General features: G+C 38.8%; 1 protein-coding gene across 1 annotated transcript in view; it reads right to left on the bottom strand.

The window, feature by feature from the left end:
* Nucleotides 1-24,889, bottom strand: part of LOC142697920 (AF4/FMR2 family member 2-like) — a gene marked incomplete at its 3' end in the record, with an annotated part of 383,807 nt that overhangs the window by 186,674 nt on the left and 172,244 nt on the right. The window lies entirely within an intron of this gene.

Below are 24,889 nucleotides of genomic sequence, written 5' to 3'. Positions count from 1 at the left end.
CGGGCATAAAACAGCGAGATATACGCTTTCTCCTGCCTCCCATTGAAGTCAATGGGAGGTCGGAGGCGGAAGCGCCCGAAGATAGGGCATGTGGCTTCTTTTTCCCGCGAGGCAGTTTTACTGCTCGCGGGAAAAAGACGCCGACGCCTCCCATTGAAATCAATGGGAGGCGTTCTCGGGCCGTTTCTGCCGAGTTTTGCGACGCGGTTTCCACGTCAAAAAACTCGGCAAAATACCCCGTGTGAACATAGCCCTAGTGACACTCCTGAGGGATATGTAGATTGTTATGTTCATAACAGATGTTAATGTTTCCCCATGGGATAAGGAACAACTAAGGGTCCTTTTACATAGCCCGACATGGACCGTGTAAACGAGCGCCGATCAACGAGACAGCTTGTTGATCGGCGCTCGTTTGCTGTGCTCCTTTCACAAGGAGCTATGCATGGGGACGAGAGATCGTTACTACGATCGCTCGTTCTCATACATTTCTATTACGTTGGCAGAACATCTCCCTGTTTACACAGGGAGATGTGCTGCCGACAACGATAATGTTTCTTGCGGCATAAACGATGCGATCAGCCGATCGTTGCCCTGTTTACACGGGCAATGATCGGGAACAAGCATTCACTTGAACACTCATTTGCTTGATAATTGGCCCATGTAAAAGGGCCTTAATGTTCCTTGAAGCATTCACCCTTCAGCTTCCATAGAAATAAAAAGATAACTATTAACAGAGATTTAATAAGAAAAATGCGAGTGGTAACTGCAGGCAACAACTTCTGCACTATGCTGCATGCATATACGTGGAAAATATATTGGGGATATCAAATGCCTTATCACTATGCATACAATACACCACACAATGATACATTATTACCATAATCGAGTCCAAATACAAACATTCGACTTAAATCACTATTATTACCAGAACATAAATTCCCATTAAACTAATTAATATCTTTACTGTGTTGAAACATGCAAGGGACCTTGTGCATAAGCATAAAATAAAAGGGTAGAACATACAATTCTAGACAATTTTACTACATAACAGAAGCAGGGAAGACACTGAGAAACTGCCCTTCTATTGCTTTCTGCTTAGGAAATAAAATGGTTGCTTTATGTTTTATCAGTTCATAAACTGGCTGTTAAAATGACCATGTTTTGTTTACAACTACAGCTGCTTGATTACCGGAAAAAAACGGAAGCCAAGCAGCATAAAGCTGCAGAGGGAATGTTATTAGCCTCATCAGGTTATTTGTGCAATGATAAATGGACTGGGAGATGCCAGATGATTATTATTTTGCATGAGTTTACTTGCACATTTCACACTCATTTGTGAGTCAAACCATCGTACATTTAATAGTCTGAGGAAAAGAAGGCAAACAAGTGTCACTGTGGAGTAGCACATTATTGTATAGACAGGTGATATTTATTAAATATACATTAAATAGGTTCTAAACACTACAATATGAATGTTGCCCCTAGTGGTGCATTGTGCTATTACTCTGGAGTAGCACATTATTGTATAGACAGGTGATATTTATTAAATATACATTAAATTGGCTCTAAACACTACAATACTAATGCTGCCTCTAGTGGTGCATTGTGCTATTACTGTGTAGTAATAGGGCAGTGGAAGTCTGAACAAGATCAATCTTGAACAACATATAAACTGTGTGACTTGTGTCAACTTTTATTAACAGTTCTGTAGTCTTCAAAGTCCCAGACATCACAGTTGAGAATAATAAACCTGAATATTGTGCATTCATTACACATAGTATAAAATGTATGCTTTGTAAATAAATAAAATACAACAATGAGAATGACCCAAGATCATTCCCATTGCCGTAGAAAAGTTCATCAGTGTACCCCCACTCTCTCTCTCTCTCTCTCTCTCTCTCTCTTTTGTTCTACCATGTTAATTCCTACCATAGCCCCTCATTCCTAGGTCCCAAATATCAAATACATTTGGGCAGTCTAAAGGCCCGCTGTACCAAAAAAAATTGTTAAACCAGATATGGTAATAAATTAAAAAGATAATATGAAATTACCATTAGTTTAAGTCAGGAAAGACCAATTCCTAAAACAGTTCTCCAAAAAAATAAATATAAATAGGATAAGATAAGAGTACCAGATATATTCTGACATCATTGATGTCTCTAGGGGGAGCGTTTATGGAATGCTTGGGTAGTGTTTTGGGGGGCAGGATGGGGATCATTTAAGGGTATTCCGAACTTTAACATCCATGCTATAAATGTCTGATACATGCACGTCCTTGGATTGGCTGTTTCTGTATTTACCATAAGAATGAATAGAAAGAGCCAAGTGGCCACCTCTCCATCCACTCTCTGCATGGATGTGGTGCCTGGAGATAGTCTCACTAGGTGGACAGGTGTCATTCTTGTGATAGGTGCATGTCCCTGTGATTCTGAAAACAGGGGTGCAGGTCACCCATTTGCACACAGGTGAGAATCTCAGAGCTGTAAATCGCATCTATCAGAAATTTTCGGCATATTACGTGGATATGCCATAAACATTTAAGTTGGGAATGACCCCTTAATCCATACATTCTACAAAAAAGAGCAACCTTGTTAATCACAGTGCTGATCTTTCTCATGTTTGTTGACAGAGCAGTACCTTATTAATGCTAAAATCTCTGTACGTAAAAATCAGAGTAATGCACCTCTCTAATTTTTTGCAAGAGGCTAAATATATTTATGTGAACTTAAATACAGAAATTCAGTGAGCATCTTTTTATTTATGAGGTTGATGCTAAAACAAGCATGCCAAAATATCTGGGTCTTTTTATTTATTCGCAAAACAAATTAGCATTTTGTCACCCATGCTGTCAAATTAAAACATTTTTTTGTGCTTGGTAGAATAAAAGCCATAGTTATTCTGCATTAATTATATCCACTGCTGGGGTGTGCACACATACTGATACATTAAAAATATGGCAGACTTCCAAAAGTACCAACAGCCAAAAAGCTAAAACCCTGCACTGTAGCACAAGAAATAATCACAGTTTATGAATATATTCACATTTGCTTAAGTGAAAATGTATTTCAGTACCAATGACGAGACTAATACAAACTTTCAGATTTGGAGGGGGGGGGGGCTTCAAAGCAAAAAATGTGAAACAAAGTTTAGATGTCATGAAAGTCTGTGATAATTATATATTTTCTCCATTGGTTTATAATTAAATGGGTATTCCGGTTACAGCAAGTTACCCCCCCCCATCCGTAGGATAAGGGGTAACTTGCGGATCGGTGGGTATCTGACAGCTCAGACCCCCAACGTTTACAAGAACGGGGAGCCCAAAGTTGCCCAAACCCCAAGTTTGAACCGAGCGGAAGGTCACTCATGCACACTTCTGCTCCATTAATTCTTTATGGGAGCGCCGGAGATAGCCGAGTGCGGTGTTCAGCTTTTTCCGGCGCTGCCATAGAGAATGAATGGAGTGGCAATTCGCATGAGCGACCTGCCACTTGGTTCAAACCTGGGGTTTGGGCATCTTCAGGCTCTCCATTCTCGTAAACGGTGGGGGTCCGAGCTGTCAGACACCCATCGATCAGCAAGTTACCCCTTACCCTATGGATAGGGGGGAACTTATTATAAGCGGAATACCCCTTTAAGATATATTTTGGGATACATTACTTGTGAGAAGAAACAAAGGTTTAATAATATTGAAGGGTTTGTCTGCTTCAGACCATCCTTTTTTATTGGAAAGGTGCCCCAAAAACATGTTAATCATAGGTTATACCATTGCTAAGACTTCCAGCGATCAACTGTACCCTTAGGGAACCAAGCAGTAAGTGTTTAATTTAAGACAGGTGAAATGAAGCATTAAACAGTGCTCAATTAAATTAATAATCTATCCATGTAACTCATCTTGAGTAAGAGAAACGTTCTTAAATTATTCGGTTTATGATAATATTTAAATATATTACAATGTAATGCATTCATTTTTGAGCTTTTTTAAACAGAGTGAACTCCAGAATGAGTTTCTGCTCAAGTTCAATCAAGTCAGTGGGGCATTGGAAGAAAGCACTTTCCTCTTGTAATGATCCTCTGTCGGGGCACTAAGAATCAAGCTGGAAAGTATTTGCCTCTGAATGTTTTGGTTGGCTTACTTGGAATCACCTGGTGGGAAAAGTTTATCCTACAAGCAATAATTTTTTCATATAGGAACCGTGAGTGGTTAGAGATATTTGTACACAGCATGCATGCTTAGTCAGTCCACGTGAACAACAGCCGGACAACGATGTAGCAATGATTGTAGAATAAAATCACAAACAAAGCCAAGAGTCTCGATCAAGAATTAAACTAAAAACAGTACCGGACTCTAGGATGGGATCATAGCCAGGAGATAAAGCCAGGAACAACAGAGCTACACATCAACATGAGTAAAATTAGAACTAAGACATGAGCAGAAGGTCAAATTTAGCCAAAATCAACACACGGGACAGAGATGAGATATACGTCGATGTAGGAGTAAATAGTGTTGTAAATCACCATGAGCCTAGTAATTACAAAGAAGGAGGTGGTTCTTTCCACTGTTCCCCCTACTAGACCAAAAGATAGAGAATAAACTACCAATTCCCTCATATAAATTTTACATTGGAATCACACTCTTTACATGCAGGTGAAATTCACAATTCATATAACTTCTCTTATAAAACCTTGTCTACCCGAGTTGTATTTTTTACTACAACTATATTTTGAAGGGAGTATATACTATTATTTGTTTGAACTTACTATTTCCAGTGAACTACAGTCCAAAATATATTTAAAGTCCTCAATGAACTAGAACATAATACATGTATATAATGTTTAACAATAAATATATATATATATATATATATATATATATATATATATATATATATATACATACACAGTATAAACATATACACACACACATATATATATATATATATATATATATATAAATATATGTAACTGTATACTATATCTTTTGAAGCAGGGCACCGAAGCTATTAAAATTGAGACGTTTATACATAAGATTGGATTCCAATAAAAAGTTGCATTTTTTTTTACTACTGAGCAAAAGTTTTCCAGATACTGCCAAGTGAAATTTACAAAAACGAAAATATAGAATCCAGATTGGCAGTAGTCCAGATGGAATGGAACAGTAACACACAGATTTCTGCCAAGTTCAGGCATGCTATGCTGAGACATAGTGGTTAAGTATCTACCCAGGTTTACTGCTACATAAAACACAGTATTGACACCTCATAAAGCTTTACAATTAAGACCCCATGTGCTATGATTTTTTCCAGTTTAATCCTTTTTCTCTGAACAGTCAGGAAACGGACAGTATGTGGGGGGAAAGTACAAATGCAATGTGTCATTATAAATGCCCCGTTGTTAGAAGTAAAATGAGGGTACAGTGTTTCTCACTGGAAAGAGTAGTGAAGACAAGTGCAGGGCTATAAGATTATAATAGTACTGCTGCCACTAACTCCTTTATTTAAAAATTAAAAAAAAAAAAATAGTTTGTAGCATTTCCCAGGTGAACTCAACATCTTCATTAGGCATCCGGTATTAAAGAGACATCCCGCACCAAGAATTCCCTATGTAATTTTGTAAGAGAAACAAAAGCATTGTTTTACCTATTTGTATGTATGATTATATGATTATACGTAAAATTATAATAACTTAAAGGAGTTGTCTACTTTCCAAAACAATTTTCAAATACCCTAATAGGAAACCCACCATTTTATGATCCTCATCTATTAGCCAAAGTGGAGAGAAGCTTCAAAGAGTGTCTATCGCCCTGGAGGACCTGACATGGCTGTGCATCAAATGGACAGCACATTGATTTAGATGCAAACTGTGTGATTCTCTATTTCACCTGCGGTGGCGCTGCAGGGAAATTGAACACTTGTTGCCAAGTTCCCCTACAGTTTGCAGCTAATCAGTGGGGGTTCCAGCAGCAGGATGCTCAGGGTATTGTCAGGGGACCCATAAAACAAAAACAGATTATCCAAAGCAGACAACCCCTTTAATTATTTTTAAAGGAATATCTGAATTGGACTTATGTTGTGTATCTATAAGAGATGATAGAAATAACTTAGGTCATCAAGAAAAATAAAAATAATCTATGAATGATAAAATACAACAATCCATTGTCTTCAGAAATGTCTATGGTGGCTAGAAATCTGATTTTGATTATCATACAAGGAAAGACCTCCAAATAATTCAATCAGGGGGTGGACAAAGTAGATTTAGCTCTCCTGTTAATTATTAAAGATGTGAACAAGAAACGAAACACTCGAGTTGATAAGCAATCTGAAAAAATGCACATATTGACAAACATTCCTTAGTATTGGCATCAATTTTTATTGAATAAAGAGGCTGAAGTGAGCAAAAACTATGGTTCACCAAGTCAACCAAGTCTACATGAATTATCATAGTCTTTGTTCTTAAATGACTAAATGGCTATTGGTAGCAATACCAAGTTTAGTCAATCGCTTAGAAGTTCTTTAGTGAAGACACTGGACATACCTGGTAGAATCAAGAATGCTTTCGAGCAGCCAAGTTAGGCTAGGTTCAGACCACGATTTGGCATTATGATTGAAAAGTCCAGCTAAATGTATTGAGGCAAGATACTCTGACATATACGGCTAAACATAGGCCAAAAGGACACTCCAAACAGACGTCTGTGAGAACGTTAAATAAATATTTGTAGAATTTCCCTACACATATATGCCGAACATAATGCCCAAACGCAGCGTGAATCTAGCCCTGAACAAAGCTTCTTTAAATTAAAGATAATGTGCTTTGTATAGATGACTAATGAGTTATAGCTATATTCAGATGTCATACGAATCAGGGTGCAGGTATGCAGTAAGTGTCACTTGTAACTTCTTTTGTTGGTGCAGATATTTAGTGAAAGCAATATTTTTAAGTCTCTGACTAAGTCTGTTTCTTCCACTTTTCATTTAAATTTCTTCAGAAGCAAAAAAAAACCAAACTATTGCTACTTTGGGGTATTTAGACATAAGAGACTTGAAGTAATGTTGACCGAATGCTATAACTTATTTCTATACTTCTATCACAAGCAACCTAATCCCTTAGTCAGGGTCTCTAGCAGGTTTTGTCTAAACTTCTATATATATATACTGTAAATGAGAAAATGGTTTGTGCGCTGTATTGCGTTGCTATTGGTAGTGGCTTTATTATTATATACCTGTTTGTGCAGTTTTTTCTTGTGAATCATGCCAAACGAAAATAAAACCACACTTTAATTTTGCAGCCCTAAGACACTCAGTAGGAAAAAAAATCAAAAATCAAATCTATAACTTACACTTAATATTGGCAAAATCCAAAACTTGTTCATGGCACACAAAACTCTGTAAAATATTAGAAAGAGGATCATATGATACCGGGCAGGCAGCCTTCCCGAAATGCACTGAGGTTATCCCTCCCTCTAGCATGGGAGAATAGGTAAATTACATAACTAATGCTTGCTTGGCGTTAAATAGCTTAAAAGGGGTTGGATACAGTCTTAGAAGACATCAGAGAGTCAGGCACAAGTTTTCTTGGCAGTCGGGGAACTTGCCTTTCACTGCGAATATATTGTGACTAAATAGAACCAAGTGCTCGACTCGATCGAATCGGACCCAATTTTGGCCAAATTACTCATCTCTAGTTATTGTATATTTTTTATACATTATCTTTTTAATAGATGGTGAGGGTATTTGACAGTTTGTATATTGTATTTTATTAACCATAAAGCCACAATGAATAAAAGGAGAAAAAAAAAAAACAGGTAGAAGAGACCACTATTAAGTAATAACAAACTTATATGATGGTCCTGATTGAACCACAAAATAAAATAATCTATGTGGAATGCACAGGCAGAACAGGAAAATACATTGTAGCTATCCAGTGGCTATATCATATTATATTCTGAGTTGCAATGTCCCTCTTGGTTTAAACTTTCTTCCTGAGAAGTAACTTAATATCAATATAACTCTGAGAGAATTTAAAAGAAAATATAAATTGTGAGATGTGTTGTTTTAGTAACTAATAGGATCTACTGCAAGCCATTTCGCTGACCATGAACACACTTTCTTTCATAGTTTTGCACTCAATGAAGTTAGTTATTGGCTTACATTATTCAGTAATGAATTAAATAAAAAAAAACAGAATATCCCATTGAGTAACCTCGACAAGTAAAGTTTATCTCAATATCAAATCATGTGGATTTACTTGTTACTGGTTAGAAAGAAACAGTTTATGATATATCAGTATTTATACTGACAGCCCACCCTACATATACATAACATCTCCACTTTAAGTAGCATTGTAATCTTTGTTGTCATCATTGCACACACAGGACATATATTCAATAAGGCCAACTAGGTTATTTGTTAACCAACCCATAGGAACTCTACCCTAGTGGCAAATGACTGGCAACAACTTGGGTTGTCTTTTGCTGGACCTTTAGGACTCATTATTGTGTCAGAGCCTTGGTCCATCAGGGGATCCTCTGGTACCCTGGTGGGCCAGTTAAACCCTGGTGCCTTCACGCAGTAGGGAAGTGTTTCCCAACTAGGATTTGTTGGAACTTGATGTTCCTTTGAATCTGGTTAGGAATTTTCTGAAAGACAGAAACAGAGCTATCACTCATTTCATGATGCCCTTTTTTTTCAAGATACTTCAAATACTGTTGAGGTAGATGTAAATTTGGTGAATGCCATTTATTTAAAGTGTAACAAAACATTTGACTAATTTCTGACATGTCATAGTGACATGTCAGAAGTTTTGATTGGTGGGGGTCCAAGCACTGAAACTCCCACCAATCGCTCAAACGAAGCGGCAGAAGCGTGTGAGCGCTCAGCCACTTTGTTTCTGTTCGGCTTTTTCCGGAAAGCCGATGTATCGGAGTACCGGCTCATAGACTTTCTATTTAGCCCATACATTGATTTCCGGAAAAAGCCGAACAGACACAAAGCGGCTGAGCGCTCGCACTTCTGCTGCTTCGTTTGAGAGATTGGTGGGGGTCTAAGTGCTCGGACCCCACCAATCCAAACTTCTAACATGTCACTATGACATGTAAACAATTAGTTGCCGTTCAAATTCTGTATACTTTTTAGGCCCCCAATTGACTGAACTTAGGGGAATTATTAATTTATGGTTGGCTGATTGCTATTATTTATTTATTTATATATATTTATATATATATATATATATATATATATATATATATATATATATATATATATATATATATATATATCTACATCAAGATGTACCTATCATTACTTTCCTCCACTTTCGTAAAGCTGTGTCTCTTTTTCCTGAAAGTTGTTGTTTGCATCAGTAAAAGTGGTGGTGCGTCTTTATGCATATGGCATTCAAAACAAGTGTCCTTCTGTCTTATGTAATTTCGCCTAATTGCAGAAGTAAATTTGCCCGATTGTCTCCCGCCAGAGGTTTTCTTTAAGGAAAAACCTTTCAAACTAAACATAGTCATAAAGTACTTGCTGTGATAAGTAGTCTAAATGAAACTCACATTAAGTAAATTCACCTTAAACACCAAATTAAAGTCACTGAGTTTAGCTTTTGTTTTCTTTAACGCTAGTGTTAATGTTACATTTGATTGTACACTATTATAATTCTAGGATTTTAGTATTGCATGCCTTTGCTTTGGAAATCATGTTTTTTTATTAGGCCAAAATGAATGTGATTGATTTAGGCTGCTGTTTTAAGCTGCTTGAAAGTGAATTAGCATTCAGGGTCATTTGGATCATTGACAACTAATTTGTCCAAGTTACATTGCAGTTTTATGATGTGGGCTACTGGCAACTAAGTGCTTATCAACTAAACTCATTTTGCTTCTAGCTCGGAGATCTCAGCCAGCTCCCTGAAGGTAGTTTGGCCCACTCCACACACAGCTGCTCAAAGGTTTCATTTATAATACCATTTGTCTCCTGATTTACTGCTATTGTTCAAAAAAATCCAAAATGTGTTAAATGTTTGGTTTCAAGTAGCAATAAAAAAAACTGCTTCATTACAACGTCTGGGACTTAATAAAAAAAAAAAGTAATTGTGAAATCCGGTCAATAATTAGCATTTAGGAAACAGTGGACAACAAATTAAAATCCATGAGAAAATGAACAGATTTTCATTTCATGCTTCAAAAATGATAATGACCACACTGCTGTGAATATTATATTATGAAATCTAGTAATAAAAAGTTCTACTTTATTTCCCCAAAATATTTGAAGTCATTAAAAAGTAATTTTTTTTTAATGTTGTAAAATAATGTATCTTACTTAAACCCCTTAAGGAGGCAGTCCATTTAGGTCTTAAGGAACGAAAGAATTTTAAAATGTTTGCCTCTCCTCATTTTGACACCTAAAACTTTTTTATTTTTACATTGACATAGCTATATTAGGATTTGTTAGACTTTAAGCATTAATTTTGGAATACCTATAAGTTAGAGTTTAAGGTAAACCATTGTTATAGGGAAATTGCAGAAAAAAATAAAGGCTATGGACTAGAGATGAGAACATTTTCTGAAATTTGTTTTGGGTCTAAGTCAGTTGAACTGGCTGTCAGATTCGATTCGGCCCGAATAAATTAGTTGCAAATTAAAGTGCCCCGATTGCCCTGAAAAGTCATGTATAACACTCTGAGGCTGGGTTCACACGACCTATTTTCAGACGTAAACGAGGCGTATTATGCCTCGTTTTACGTCTGAAAATAAGGCTACAATACGTCGGCAAACATCTGCCCATTCATTTGAATGGGTTTGCCGACGTACTGTGCAGACAACCTGTCATTTACGCATCGTCGTTTGACAGCTGTCAAACGACGACGCGTAAAAATACAGCCTCGTCAAAAGAAGTGCAGGGCACTTCTTTCAGACGTAATTTGAGCCGTTCTTCATTGAACTCAATGAAGCACAGCTCAAAATTTACGGCTTTCAGAGAAGCCTCGCAAAATGCGAGGAGGAGCATTTACGTCTGAAACGAGGCAGCTGTTTTCTCCTGAAAACAGTCTGTCTTTTCAGACGTAAAAGCCTGCTACCGTGTGCACATACCCTAAGGTCTTCTAGGACTGTATCCAAGCCCTTTTAAGTGCTTTAACACCAAAACAGCATTAGTAATGTCAAAGTGACAGCAACATATATGGCTATGGGTAAACAGATGGTAGCCGGTGGTAACAGACAGCCTGTTTAAAAACACACAGCACTGTCGGAATTTGTATGCTTTTAAAAATTTAAAAACTGTTCAAAAATGATCACTTTTTTGTGTTTATACACACGGTGGTATCAGAAGAAGCAACGGCTTTTTAACAAGCGGTCCAAACTTTATCCCTTTTTGGGAGCAGATGCCTGCCAATGATTATACAAACGGTGGTATTGGAAGAAGTAAAGGCTGTTTTACCAGCAGTCCAAAAATTAGCCCTTTCTGAGGAGTAGCAACAGGTTTGGTGTTATTGTAAATAAAATATATATACATATTATCCACCACTTCCACCGCCAGAACTACATGTGCCACTGACAGTGTGCCTGATCGTCCTGGAAAGTGAAGAAGAATGGCTTTTTACTTCTAACATTTACTTTCAGCTTTGTGACTTTTATTATTAATTTGAAGAAAAAAAATTGTCACTTGGACACAGACGGATGCATAACGGCGCTGTATAAATGCTTGACGCAGAATATTCTAGCTCTCGATCAAAGGCAGATCACACAAGCTGTCAGTATCAGAGTGAAGATAGGGGGAGAGCACACACGGCTGTCTGCAGGGGGAGGGGGGAAATCACACACTTCTGAGCATCAATGTCTGTCAGAACAAGGGAGTAGAAATGGAAGGAGAAAGCAGAACAGGAATGAAGCTGTGCTAGTTCATGGGAGCTAGTAAAGGCAGCAGCATCCTAGATTTCCAGACCTCATATCTAGCATGTATTACTGGGAGAGACACGTCCACACGAGAAAAGTCTAAAACTAGGAGCAGGTTGCAAACTGCATATCAGTGGATCTGAAAGGGAATGAAGGCATAGAGATGGCAGCCTGAAACTTAGTGCAACTTTTTTAACTATAGGTCATCACTAACATATGTAAAAATATATTTTTTGCATGTCTAAGGTGTCCTCAGCCTTTAACAGATCCCTAAGAATGTGTTAAGCTTATTGCAGTGGATTGGGTTGACTGGATTATGGAAGTATCAAATATGTATATGGTATGCACTGTTTTGTGAAGTTTATTTAGTAAAGTTTTTCTTAATCGTATATTTGCGTGGGAAGAGATACACAGACAGTTTACAGTTCAAGGAAGAGCAATAACATACCTCCCAACTTTTGAATTCGGAAAAGAGGGACATTTTAAGCAATGCCCCCTAACCACGCCCAATATCCCGCATCAATACATCAAATCACGGCCAGATCCTTATGCAAATAACGCGCGCGCATTCTCACTGCGGATCTCTAGACTGTCGGGATATCACAGATATTATGGATCCGGTTATGTCGTCTTTATGTTACTTTTCCTATCTTGGGTATAACATTTGATCATCACGGCAGCAGCAGCTGCAGGACAAACCAAAAGGCTGAGAACAATGAAAGTCAAGAGGGAGACCCTGTGGTTGATGACTTTTCAATTGACAGGCAGCAGTGTTACATGATGGGGATTATTTTTTTCCATTTGTGTAACTCTGCTACCAGTCAATGGAAAAATCATCCACACACAGCCCCCCTGTACATAGCGCCAGACACAGCCCCCCTGTAGATATCTCCAGATACAGCCCCCCTGTAGACAGCTCCACACATAGCCCCCCTGTAGATAGCTCCAGATACAGCCCCCTGTAGACAGCTCCACACACAGCCCCCCTGTAGATTGCTCCACACACAGCCCACCGTACATAGCGCCAGACACAGCCCCCCTGTACATAGCACCAGACACAGCCCCCCTGTAGATAGCTCCACACACAGCACCCTGTAGATAGCTCCACACACAGCCCCCCTGTACATAGCGCCACATACAGCCCCCTGTAGATAGGTCCACACACAGCCCCCCTGTAGATCGCACCAGACACAGCCCCCCTGTAGTGCTCCACACAGCCCCCTGTACATAGCGCCAGACACAGCCCCCTGTAGATAGCTCCAGACACAGCCCCCCTGTAGATAGCTCCACACATAGCCCCCTGTAGATAGCTCCAGATACAGCCCCCTGTACATAGCGCCAGACACAGCCCCTCTGTAGATAGCTCCCTGTAGGTAGCGCAACACAACCCCCTTATAAGAGGTAACTGGCCCTACTGCTGCCACTCTCCACTCTGCTTTCACTCACCATCAGAAGAAGGCAGGAGTCTTGCAGCGGCGTTCTCACTGGTATCGATGCCGGCCCGGGGAGTGGACCAGTCCAGTCACCTGACCTGTCACCTGACTGGTGATGTCATATAACAGGTCAGGAGACTGGACTGGTCCACTCCTGTGCCGGCATCGATCCCAGTGAGAACACCTCCGCAAGTCTCCTGCCTTCTGTTTTGATACAGCTGCAGCGCCCAGCGGGACATTTTGAGGACCGCCCGGGACGGCGGGACAGTGGTGAGAAACTGGGACTGACCCACCGGATCCGGGACGGTTGGGAGGTATGGCAATAATAGTGCAACATTGTGCCCTATTCTCTTTAATATATTTATTAATGACCTTGTAGAGGGATTGCATAGTAAAATCTAAATTTCTACAGTTGATACTAAACTGCGTAAAGTACTTGGATGGAAGACACAAATAAGGACAGTATTATAAAATAAATGCATCTGGATAAATTGTAGGCTTGGGCAGATAAGTAGCAAATGGGGTTTAACACTGATAAATGTAAAGTTATGCTCTTGGTAAGGGAAAATACACACCAGCATTACTAACTAAATGGAAAAACACTGGGTAAAACTGACATGGAAAAGGATTTAGGAATATTAGTTGACAGTAGGCAGCTGCTGCCAAGAAAAATAAGATCATGGGATGCATCAAAATGGGCACAGATGCACATGACAACAATATAGTTCTACCACTTTAAAAGTCACTAGTCAGACCGCATATAGAATTTGGGGGAAAATCTATTATTACTGTAATGCCTCATGCACACGACCGTTGTGCTACTCGGGCCATTTTTGATGGCATCCGAGTGGCACCTGATCGTCTTCACGGACCCATTCACTTTAGCGGGTGAATCGGGTCCGTGAAAAATGGTCCGAGTCTCAAATCCGAGGAAAGATAGAACATGTCCTATCTTTCCTCGGATCACTGACCAGACTCTGACGACACACTCGGTCGTGTGCATGAGGTGTTAGACAAATGAAAACTGAACCATACATGCGGTAGATGTTGTGTCTAATTTATCATAGTGGCACATGCTGTGTGATAGATTTTATGCATCTTACCAGACATGTTAGACACTTTTCTCTTCCTCACACCACCTCTAAGATGGCTTACTTTATACCAAAATTTGGGCACATGTTTGGTGAATTTGGTGCATTTAAGAAATACTCTAAGTCACACCCCTTTTCAAAACTGTCTAGAGAGGTGCAAAAAGTGTCTAAAACACGTAATAAAACTGTATGCCAGTTTTTGGCCACAAATTGACCCAGAATTTTGGCGCATTTGGCTTAGTAAATTGATCCCATTGTGTGCAGTTTTGGGTACCAGTCTACAAAAAAGACATAGTAGAGATTCAGATGGTTTAAAGGTGGCCAACCAAAGCAAAAAATGGAATGAGTGGACTATAGTACCCATGTCAAAAGACGGCGCGTAAAAAAGATGCCTGTGTCAAAGAAGTGCATGTCACTTCTTGGGATGTAATTGGAGCCGTTTTCCATTGACTCCATAGAAAAACAGCTCCAATTACGTCCGTAATGGACGCTGCGAAAAACGTCTGCACATGCCATTACGTGTAAACAGTTCCGTAATTTCAGCCGTAACGGACGTGCACGTGTGAACATACCCTTAGAGAATAGGTCTTGGCTATATCAGTTGCAAGAGGCAACTCAGTTGTGTTACAAATCAGCATGTCCACAGCACCACATAGTGGCCCACTGAGCAAATACTGCAAAATGCTAGCGAATGGGCCATGATCAGCTGTGTTGAAAACACAATAGTATAAGGCTTAGATTCCACCAGGCATTTTACCACGTTTTTACTACAGGATTTTTTTGCAATTTTTATATGCTACTAATTGAAAGTTACAATGTACTTCACCTGTAATAACCTCATGTCAACCTCATGTCAACCTCATGTAAAAAAAACAGCATAGAAAAACTGTGGTGATTTGCCGTTAAACGCATTTGATTTTTATCATTGATTTATCATTCAGCCTTTAGTGGCTTCTCTCAACAACTAAAATAGTTTCAAAATCTAAATCTTTGGAATAGGTTTTGAAGATAGATTTTGAAGTCGATTTTCTAAATCCTGACAACATGACAGGCGTGTAATAATCCAGATATTCTAATGTGGCAATCTACATTATCCACTTTACAGGAGATAAAAAGCTGATAACCTAAAAATTGTCAATGAAAGTGTTACATGTGACAAAATACTTCCACTGCCTCCTATCCAGCTGATATATGAAGCTGCGACTGATATTCATTGACTTATTTCACAATGGATGCGGAACTGACAGCTTAATTATACATATCCACATTTTACAGTCAATGTTCAGCGTCCCATCACCTTAACAGATACAGCATGTAGATGACAATACTCTACTGAAACCTTTATACGTAATGTGAGATTCTTACTGAAAATTGGTCCCCTGGCTTTAATTAATATAAAATCGGAAGGTCATTTAGGATTATGTTAGTCCATTACACAGTAGTATGTTACAGCAAGAAACAAGCAGCTAATAAATACTACGACATCTAACTACATTGTTGATTATTGCACGCCTCTTACTAAAAAAGGGACTTCTCCGATTGTCCGTGCACTAGAAAGTCTATGGTCTGGCGTCGATTTGTGCTGCGATTTACTCCAGTTTCTGGCATCATTTATAACAAATTTCTCCGGGCCACCGGAGGCCCCACCCCTTTTGTTAAGCCCTGCCCATTTCTTCCAAAAGTGCTGTGAGTTGTGGAAACTACACAAGTCACAATTTTTCTTGACAAATGGGACTTTTGTGTTGTTTGCAACCTTTTCACACCAGAAAACTGCTAAAAAAAATATATAAATTCCCTCCATAATTTCTGGTATATACATTTGCAGCTTTTTTATTTTTATTTTGTAATGCCAGGTAGTCTTTAATTCTAAGTTGTATATATTTTATAATACTATTGTCCCAGTAATAATGTAGCATGTATTCCACCAATCATTTATATAAACGTGAATAAACTTTGACAGGTCTTAATGCATCATGTAGAGAATCCAATGAAGTGTTTTATTTCTCACCTTAACTGCCCCTATAAAATCTCAAGTCCTTCTCTTCCATTTCCTTTTTAAAGTCTAGACTTACCTTTGCTGACCGTATATGAATATATTAGGAATTCCCTACAGACCCAGGCTGTATATTGTTGGATGTAACTAAATGGACGGATTCTAGTGCCATAACATGAGAACTTCACTATTCAAGCAATTGTCTTGTCAATTCAGACAGGTTCACCAAAGGTTAATCTACACTTAAGTACAATAGTACAGGCTATGCAAAGTGGTCCAACAAATTTTTACGTTTATTTCTTGTTAAATTACTATATAAATCAGCAAAAGGACTGAAATGAATAGACTGGAAGCAGGGTGGTTCCTTGGTATACCAAGTGAGTATGCACATAAACTTGTAACTTCCTTGGCAGGAGTGAATTGAAATGAAGAAACTATCAAAACAAGTTTTTAAATGAGTGGCATAGTTATATTCGGCAGGTTAAGCAGGAGGCCCAGCTGGAAAACTATTTGAATTTTTTTTCTTTTTTTCGTAACCACAAATCAAGCGTCTTGGACGCCCAGCTGGAAAGCCTTTACTGGCAGTAATTGGCACCAGCTGTAGCCAAAAGACCTCTGCTTGGCATTCCTACATTTCATATTAACACTCAAGACATTCATCACCGTGCCCAAATTCAGCCAGCTGACACTGAAAGATGAACTTGCATTGATTTGCTTGTATGTACTTGTCTGAACTACACCAGCACCAAGTGTTCCTGCTTTATATCCTTCAACTTAGAAAAAACTTTACATGCAGTTAACTTCTTGATGCCCTTTTTAAACTCCTATAAGACTGGATTCACACAAAGCATTTACTCGTGTTTTTGGTGGGGTTCTTCGTAGCAGGATTTTTTTGGGGGTTATCCGGGATTTTAAAATTAACGGCCTATCCAAAGGATAGGCCATGAATTTAAAATCCTGGATGAACCCTTTTAATGCCTATAATAAAACAATATAAAGCCTACGTATGCAGCGTTTTGTTTTGTGTCGGTTTTGTAGCACATGAAATCGTTTTTTTCTGGTGAATTTTCCAGAGGACTATAAAAACCTCCAAAAAAAAAAAACATTTAGAAAATGTCTCAGAATAAAACACGCCACCATAAACGCATGCAAAAAAAAGCCACTAAAAACGCTTGCAGCACATGGCATTTTTTACATGCGTTTTTAAAGCGCTGAAAAAAGTGTGTGTGAAGGAGGCCTAAATAAGTATAGTCTATCGGGAGTAAGGTATTTCTTTAAATTTTCATAGTTGTTTTTATATAGTATTGATTGCTAGTTGCAATAGAAGAAATACTAAAGCCCTGTTCACACTGAGTTTTTTTTACACGGTTTTTGAAGCGGAAACCGCGTCGAAAACTTGCCAAAAATGCCTACCATTGATTTCTATGGGAGACGGAGGCGTTTTTTTCACGCAAGCGTTAAAACCGTCTTGCGGGAAAAACTGTCTCGCGGGCGTCTACATCTCTGACCTCCCATTGACATCAATGGGAGGCAGAGAAAGCATTTTTTGTATTGTTGGCCAATAGCCGCGGGCAAAAAACGCTGCAAAAAACGCGGCAAACGGTGTGCAGGCAGATTAAAATCTGCCTCAAAATTCCAGATGGAATTTTAAGAGCAGAATTTTCTGCCTGTAAAAAAACTCAGTCTGAACAGGGCCTAAAGGGGTTTTCCCATAATCAATATTTATTAACCAGCCACAGGATAGGTGAGAAATGTCTAATCTGTGGGAGTCTGACTGCTGGGACCCCCACTGATCACAAGAAGGGGCTTACCTTGCCGTTCCTGGGAGCCCCATATTAATGGAGCTGCACTGCGCATGCTCGGCCACTGCTTAATTCATTTCAATGGGACTGCTGAGCGCTATCTTCAGCAGCCCCATAAGAATGAATGGAGCGGTGGACAAGCATGCGCAGCACCGCTCCATTCACATGGAGCTCCCATAAACGGCAAGGTCCGTCCATTCTTGTGATTGGTGGGAGTCCCAGTGGTCGGACCCCCACTGGTCAGATATTTAACACCTATCCTGTGCATAGCTGATAAATATTGATTAAGAGAAAACCCTTTAAAGGGGTATTAACACATAACATTTTTATTGTAAAGTTTTCATTATTGTTAAACAGAGTTGATACTGCCATGCAAATATCTTGTTATAAATTATAGAATAACATGAATACATAAAAAGCAAAAAATATGGTCAACTACAACTAGGTGAAAAAGCTGCATTCCCATGATCATCGTGGTGGGCATGCAGACCTGTACTGCATTTATAATTTCCTCAAAGTTTTATACTAAGTCTTGAAATAACATTTCATTTCTTTAAATTCAGACAACCTGATGTTTTTATGAATGTGTTAATTCTCCCGGTCTTTATTTTGCCAAGTATTATGATGTAGTCACGGTATGTATGGTGTGTACGTGTTTAATGACAAATGCCAGATATTTTTGGTCATATATAAAGTCATGAAGCGGAAATGTTGGAGCACGATGTATCCATCATTCCTTAAAACTATTAGAAAACCATGAACAAATATCACTAATGTTTGCAATAACTGGGCAAACGTTTTCTCGCAGAATTCTTTATAATGGCCTAAGGAAATGTAACACAAGAGGAGGTCAAGTTTCTTTTAAATAAATCACAGATTCCACATGTAAAGAACTTGTGCCTGGAAAAGTCATTAGATTTCTTTTGTATGTATTTTTACAACACATTTGGTCAATAATACTAAGAAAATGAAACCAAAATTATTATTCTTATTATGTGCAGAGAAGTTTTTTTTCACCCCTTCTGAAAAATTTATATTGTGCCTCCCCAGAATTTTCTGTCTTGTATTTGGGACTTCCCAAGGGCATGTTCATGATTTTTGTGACCGTGCCCATTCATCTTAATCCTGGTTGTTCTATTAGGATGAAATCATATGTCATTTTACTCCACAGATTTGTCCTCTGTATGACGGATTTGGATGCGGATTTGCCACGGAATTGCTGGGGATTTCACCCTTTGTATGAAATGTGGTTTTAAAGTCATTGTCAAACAATAGTCTAATGTTATTAAACATATAGGCCTTGAAATTCTAGACTATTGGGTAAAGCTTTATTAAAATTTACTTACGGCCTATTGTTGAGGGTCGCTGAACATCAGAAAATCATAACAGACAAGAAAACTCTCCATTAAACCAAAAGAAACCTTAAATAAATGTTGAGTTCAAGGATTTATTATTATATGCCTTTTAATGTTCATACTTAAAGAGGCTCTGTCACCAGATTTTGCAACCCCTATCTGCTATTGCAGCAGATCGGCGCTGCAATGTAGATTACAGTAACGTTTTTATTTTTAAAAAACGAGCATTTTTGGCCAAGTTATGACCATTTTTGTATTTATGCAAATGAGGCTTGCAAAAGTCCAAGTGGGCGTGTTTAAAGTAAAAGTCCAACTGGGCGTGTATTATGTGTGTACATCGGGGCGTTTTTACTACTTTTACTAGCTGGGCGTTCTGACGAGAAGTATCATCCACTTCTCTTCAGAACGTCCAGCTTCTGGCAGTGCAGACACACAGCGTGTTCTCGAGAGATCACGCTGTGTCGTCACTCACAGGTCCTGCATCGTGTCAGACGAGCGAGGACACATCGGCACCAGAGGCTACAGTTGATTCTGCAGCAGCATCGGCATTTGCAGGTAAGTCGATGTAGCTACTTACCTGCAAACGCTGATGCTGCTGCAGAATCAACTGTAGCCTCTGGTGCCGATGTGTCCTCGCTCGTCTGACACGATGCAGGACCTGTGAGTGACGAAACAGCGTGATCTCTCGAGAACACGGCTGTGTCTGCACTGCCAGAAGCTGGGCGTTCTGAAGAGAAGTGGATGATACTTCTCGTCAGAACGCCCAGCTAGTAAAAGTAGTAAAAACGCCCCGATGTATGCACATAATACACGCCCAGTTGTAATTTTACTGTAAACACGCCCAGTTGTACTTTTGCAAACCTCATTTGCATAAATACAAAAATGGTCATAACTTGGCCAAAAATGCTCGTTTTTTAAAAATAAAAACGTTACTGTAATCTACATTGCAGCGCCTATCTGCTGCAATAGCAGATAGGGGTTGCAAAATCTGGTGACAGAGCCTCTTTAAGTACTTATAATTATACCGGGCCGTATTCCTTTATTTTCAATTTTTAATCTTGACATTGGCATTCACATTGACCCACCCCATGTAGTGATTTACAAAAAAAGGCCATTCATAAATTAGAAATTTTTTAGTTGCCTTAAAATTTGATACTCAAGAACCAAAAGACTCCCATATTCATTGTTAAACCCCCAAAAATCTTCATCCAATAAATAGAAATTTGGCACATCATTTGTCTTTTATTTCTCAAATTATTCGGGTCAGTCCCTTTGTTGACCTGGTTAACGGGGTTAACCGGGTTCTTAAAATCTTTTGGTAATGGCTGAAAATGACCTGAATTTGAGAAACACGCTGTACTCACCTCTCTTTTTCTCGGTGATCCACCACTGATGCTCCGGCGGCCCTCTCAGTGATCGATTACATGCGGACAGCACGTGACTACTGCAACCAATCAGAGGGCTTAGTGGTAAAAAAATCTTATTTTACTGCATAATGCCAGAAATACAAGACATGACCGCAGAGCCCTCTGACCGGCTGCAGTGGTTGCATGCTGTATACATGTAAATAACCTTCGGGAGGGCCGCCAAAGCGTGGTTGTTTTTAATTCAGGTAATTTGCAGCCATTAATAAAAAGAAATCGGAACCCAAATAACCCTTTTGACTTGAACTAAACATTTTGGAGGTGACTTTGATGAAGTTTTGACATGAAATGTTGGGTTTCGCATGTTAAGCTTACATATTGTTGATAAATACCATTGAAGTATTAAGGAAACACATTCCAAAATTGTCATCCTTTTTAAACTTTTAACTGTACTAGCATTTCCAGCTTGACAAATATTGGTACACATAATATTGGCTTTCTGTCACTATCAAAGACATTGTTCTCCGGGGAGCAGTGTGAAGATCATTAAAGAACCAGTATTAAGAGGGCACTGAAGCTTTGTTCATATAATCACAAAGTTTCATTACTGACCTTTTTTATAAAACCTGGAACCCATGAAAAAAAAGATGAAGTCCTTTGTGTATTATATGCACTTTTCCCGCCTGTCTCATTTATTCATCTTACTGACAGCCTTCAGTACAAACATTATTAAAACATTGTTTCCACACATTAACTTCTGATGTTTATTTCAAGCTGAAAACCAACATGTCCTCCAAAATATGTGCAACAAAATATAAGGTACTAAGGGAAAATGGCAAATGAACTATACAAAAAATACTTTTAACGTCCATCAAATCTAGCTAAAATGTAGCTAATAATAGGAGCGATTTTACCACTCCGTTAAATAAATGCTAAGATATACTCTGAAGGTGTAAGCAGTATTTTTCTATTTCTAATAGAGCATGTGTTTGACCCTTCCATCGGTGGCACACATCAGTACAATTTCCCAATGTATACTGCCAACAGAAGGCTCTGACGTATTGCCTTGTATAGGCATACAATGGCATATATCGCCTAAAGGGTTCCATTGTAGAAAAACGTATAGCGCACAGTAGAGTTTATGCCTTTGTATTAAATAGCGTATTTGACTATGCAATTCAATATAGCAAAAAAAAGGTACGCACACTTCCCCCGCTGCACTTTTGCCATACGCCGAGTCAATGAGGCTGTATAAATACGGATATGCGCTGGGAGCTTTCCTGGTGCAAACATCGAATGTACACTGAAAATGCCAAGCGCATAGAGCCTAAGGATCATTTGTTATTTAGACAAATCTGTTCACTTTGTAGGTGTTTGAATAATTTCCCAAGACACTATATCTATTTCTTCATTATAAATATCTTTATATGTGTATATATATATATATATCCCTTTATACATCTTTCATATCATCTTAATAAAGGTAATATATACTAGTGTGTATATATATATATATATATATATATATATATATCACTTTTGCTGTTCTGAGCTCTACATGTTCAGTAATTTAGTGTATATTCTTTATATATTTTTAAAAATTTAATAATGTAAAAATAGAAGAGCATAATCTTAAAAAAAAGAAAAAAAACACTTAACTATTAACGATCAATGAATATTTAAGCAGCTGTGTGGGAATTAGTGTCAATGAAGGGACATCTGTAAAGTGTGACCAATAATATATTTACAGTCTGGTGGCTTAGTTCTCTTTCCGTGGCCGCCTCCATGGAGAGGTGTTCTAAGGACAGGAAGAAAAACAGCAGACACGGCTGACAGATACAGTCTATGAACCTACATAACTATTGAAGTGTGGGAACTGGACAGTGGCATTTATTTCTGAAGAACTGAACATCACTTAAGAGTTAGATAAAACACAAGTGCCACTTTTTCTGTAACAATTTAAGAGAAACTTAAGAACATGGTTAAAATATACAACATAGGGGGCAATTTAGTAAGCCATTTGGGCTAGTTTTGTGACATAAAATAATTTGAAAATCATGGAGCACGTCATATCTGTGCAATAATTTGTGACCTACTGCCACTTTTGAAAAGTGGTGAGAAAAGTCAGCAAGGTTAACAGGTAAGGGACGGAAACAGTGCGTTTCTGATAAATTTATAATTTAAAAGATAGAAAATGGTGAAAATTGTATCACATATCTACGCCTGCTTATTGCATCTATAAGCCAGAGAGGAGATCTGCTACAAAAAGCATCTCTATCTCTCTGGAGGACCTAGTATGTCCTTGTATTACTCAGACAGTGTAGTACTTAATTATCCCTGAGGTGACACTGTAGGGGAATTGATCACTTGATGACAGTTTTCCCCACAGATTATCACTGAACATAAGGAATCCCAGCAATGGATCTGCTAATACTGTAACAAAAAGGGATTGACAAAAACGGTCAACCTTGTTAATGATATGGGTAAGTTACCTTCAAGTGTAATATCACTTTCTTTAAGGGCATGGCCAGACGTGGCGTATTTCTGACGACACTGTCCGCATCAATGCCGCACATAATCTGCATTGCAGATTCTGTTGCGGCTTTACCTAAAATGTGCAGGAAATTGGTGCGGATTAGCCGTTGTGTATTCAGGTGAAGAGTACTTCCCTTCTCTCTATCAGTGCAGGATAAAGAGAAGGGGTAGCCCTTTTCCCTAGTAAAATTAAAATAAATTCATACTTACCTGGCCGTTGTCTTGGTGACGCGTTCCTCTTTCGACATCCAGCCCGACCTCCCTGGATGACGCGGCAGTCCATGTGACCGCTGCAGCCTGTGATAGGCCTGTGATTGGCTGCAGCCGTCACATGGACTGAAACGTCATCCCGGGAGGCTGGACTGGAGGAAGAAGCAGGGAGTTCTCGGTAAGTATGAACTTCTATTTTTTTTACACGTTGATCTATATTGTGATTGTTAGTCACTGTCCAGGGTGCTGAAACAGTTACTGCCAATCGTTTAACTCTTGTAATTACGGGTGCACACACGTAGTCACCCGTAATTACGGGAGCCCCATAGACTTCTGTGGGCCTGCCCGTGCCGTAATTACGGCCCGTGATTACGGGCGTTTTTACGTTCGTGTGCATGGGGCCTCAGTCTGGCTATAGACCTAGAAATACATATGTCCAGCCAGAATGAAGAAATATCCTGTTCGAAAAAACCAATACGCAACACAACACACATAACATCTGCGGATTTCATTGCGGAATTTTGAATCTCCAATGAAGTCAATGGAGAAATTCCGCAATAAGTCCGCTACCCGTCCGCAACAGCCAGTGTATGCTGCGGACACAAAATTCCGCACCGCATCCTATGGTCCGCAGCAGAGTTTTCCATAACGTGTGCACGAACCTAACTGAAAAGGTGTGGAAACCAATGGAGAAAATGTCTGCTGTGGATTTCCGCAGCGGACTGGCCGCAGCGGAATTCCAGAGCAATTCCGCCACATCTGGCTATGCCCTAAGGGTTATTTAACATGGAAAAATAATATGATAAAGGGCAAATTTAACCTTGATATACCTTGTCTCCGTTCCTTTACAAATCCTGTATGACAACCAATGTGTTGCCAGTAGTTATTTAAGTTCATAAAAAATGTGACTATGTAAACAATATACTGTATTAAGGAATAAAATGCTTGTATAATTATGTATTATTGACCATACGCTTGATTTTTCTACTATTTTATTTTTGTTAAACTTTTTTAAATTCAATGTCCACTACAGTGATGTTTATGGTACAGCATTAAGTCCATATTAAGTTAATAATACATTTACAAGTGATAGACGACAAGTTAGTATTGAGGTAACATGCCAATAACAAATGAAAAATATACATAATACGGATGTGACAAAAGTTTAGACAGCCCAAAACCAAACGATCCATAGAATACACATATGCTAAAGTGGGACAGACCC

The sequence above is a fragment of the Rhinoderma darwinii genome (genome assembly GCF_050947455.1).
Source record: "Rhinoderma darwinii isolate aRhiDar2 chromosome 8 unlocalized genomic scaffold, aRhiDar2.hap1 SUPER_8_unloc_3, whole genome shotgun sequence".
NCBI classification, from domain to species: Eukaryota; Metazoa; Chordata; class Amphibia; order Anura; family Rhinodermatidae; genus Rhinoderma; species Rhinoderma darwinii.
Note: the sequence above shows the minus strand (reverse complement) of the source record. Positions and strands in the feature narration are given on the sequence as shown.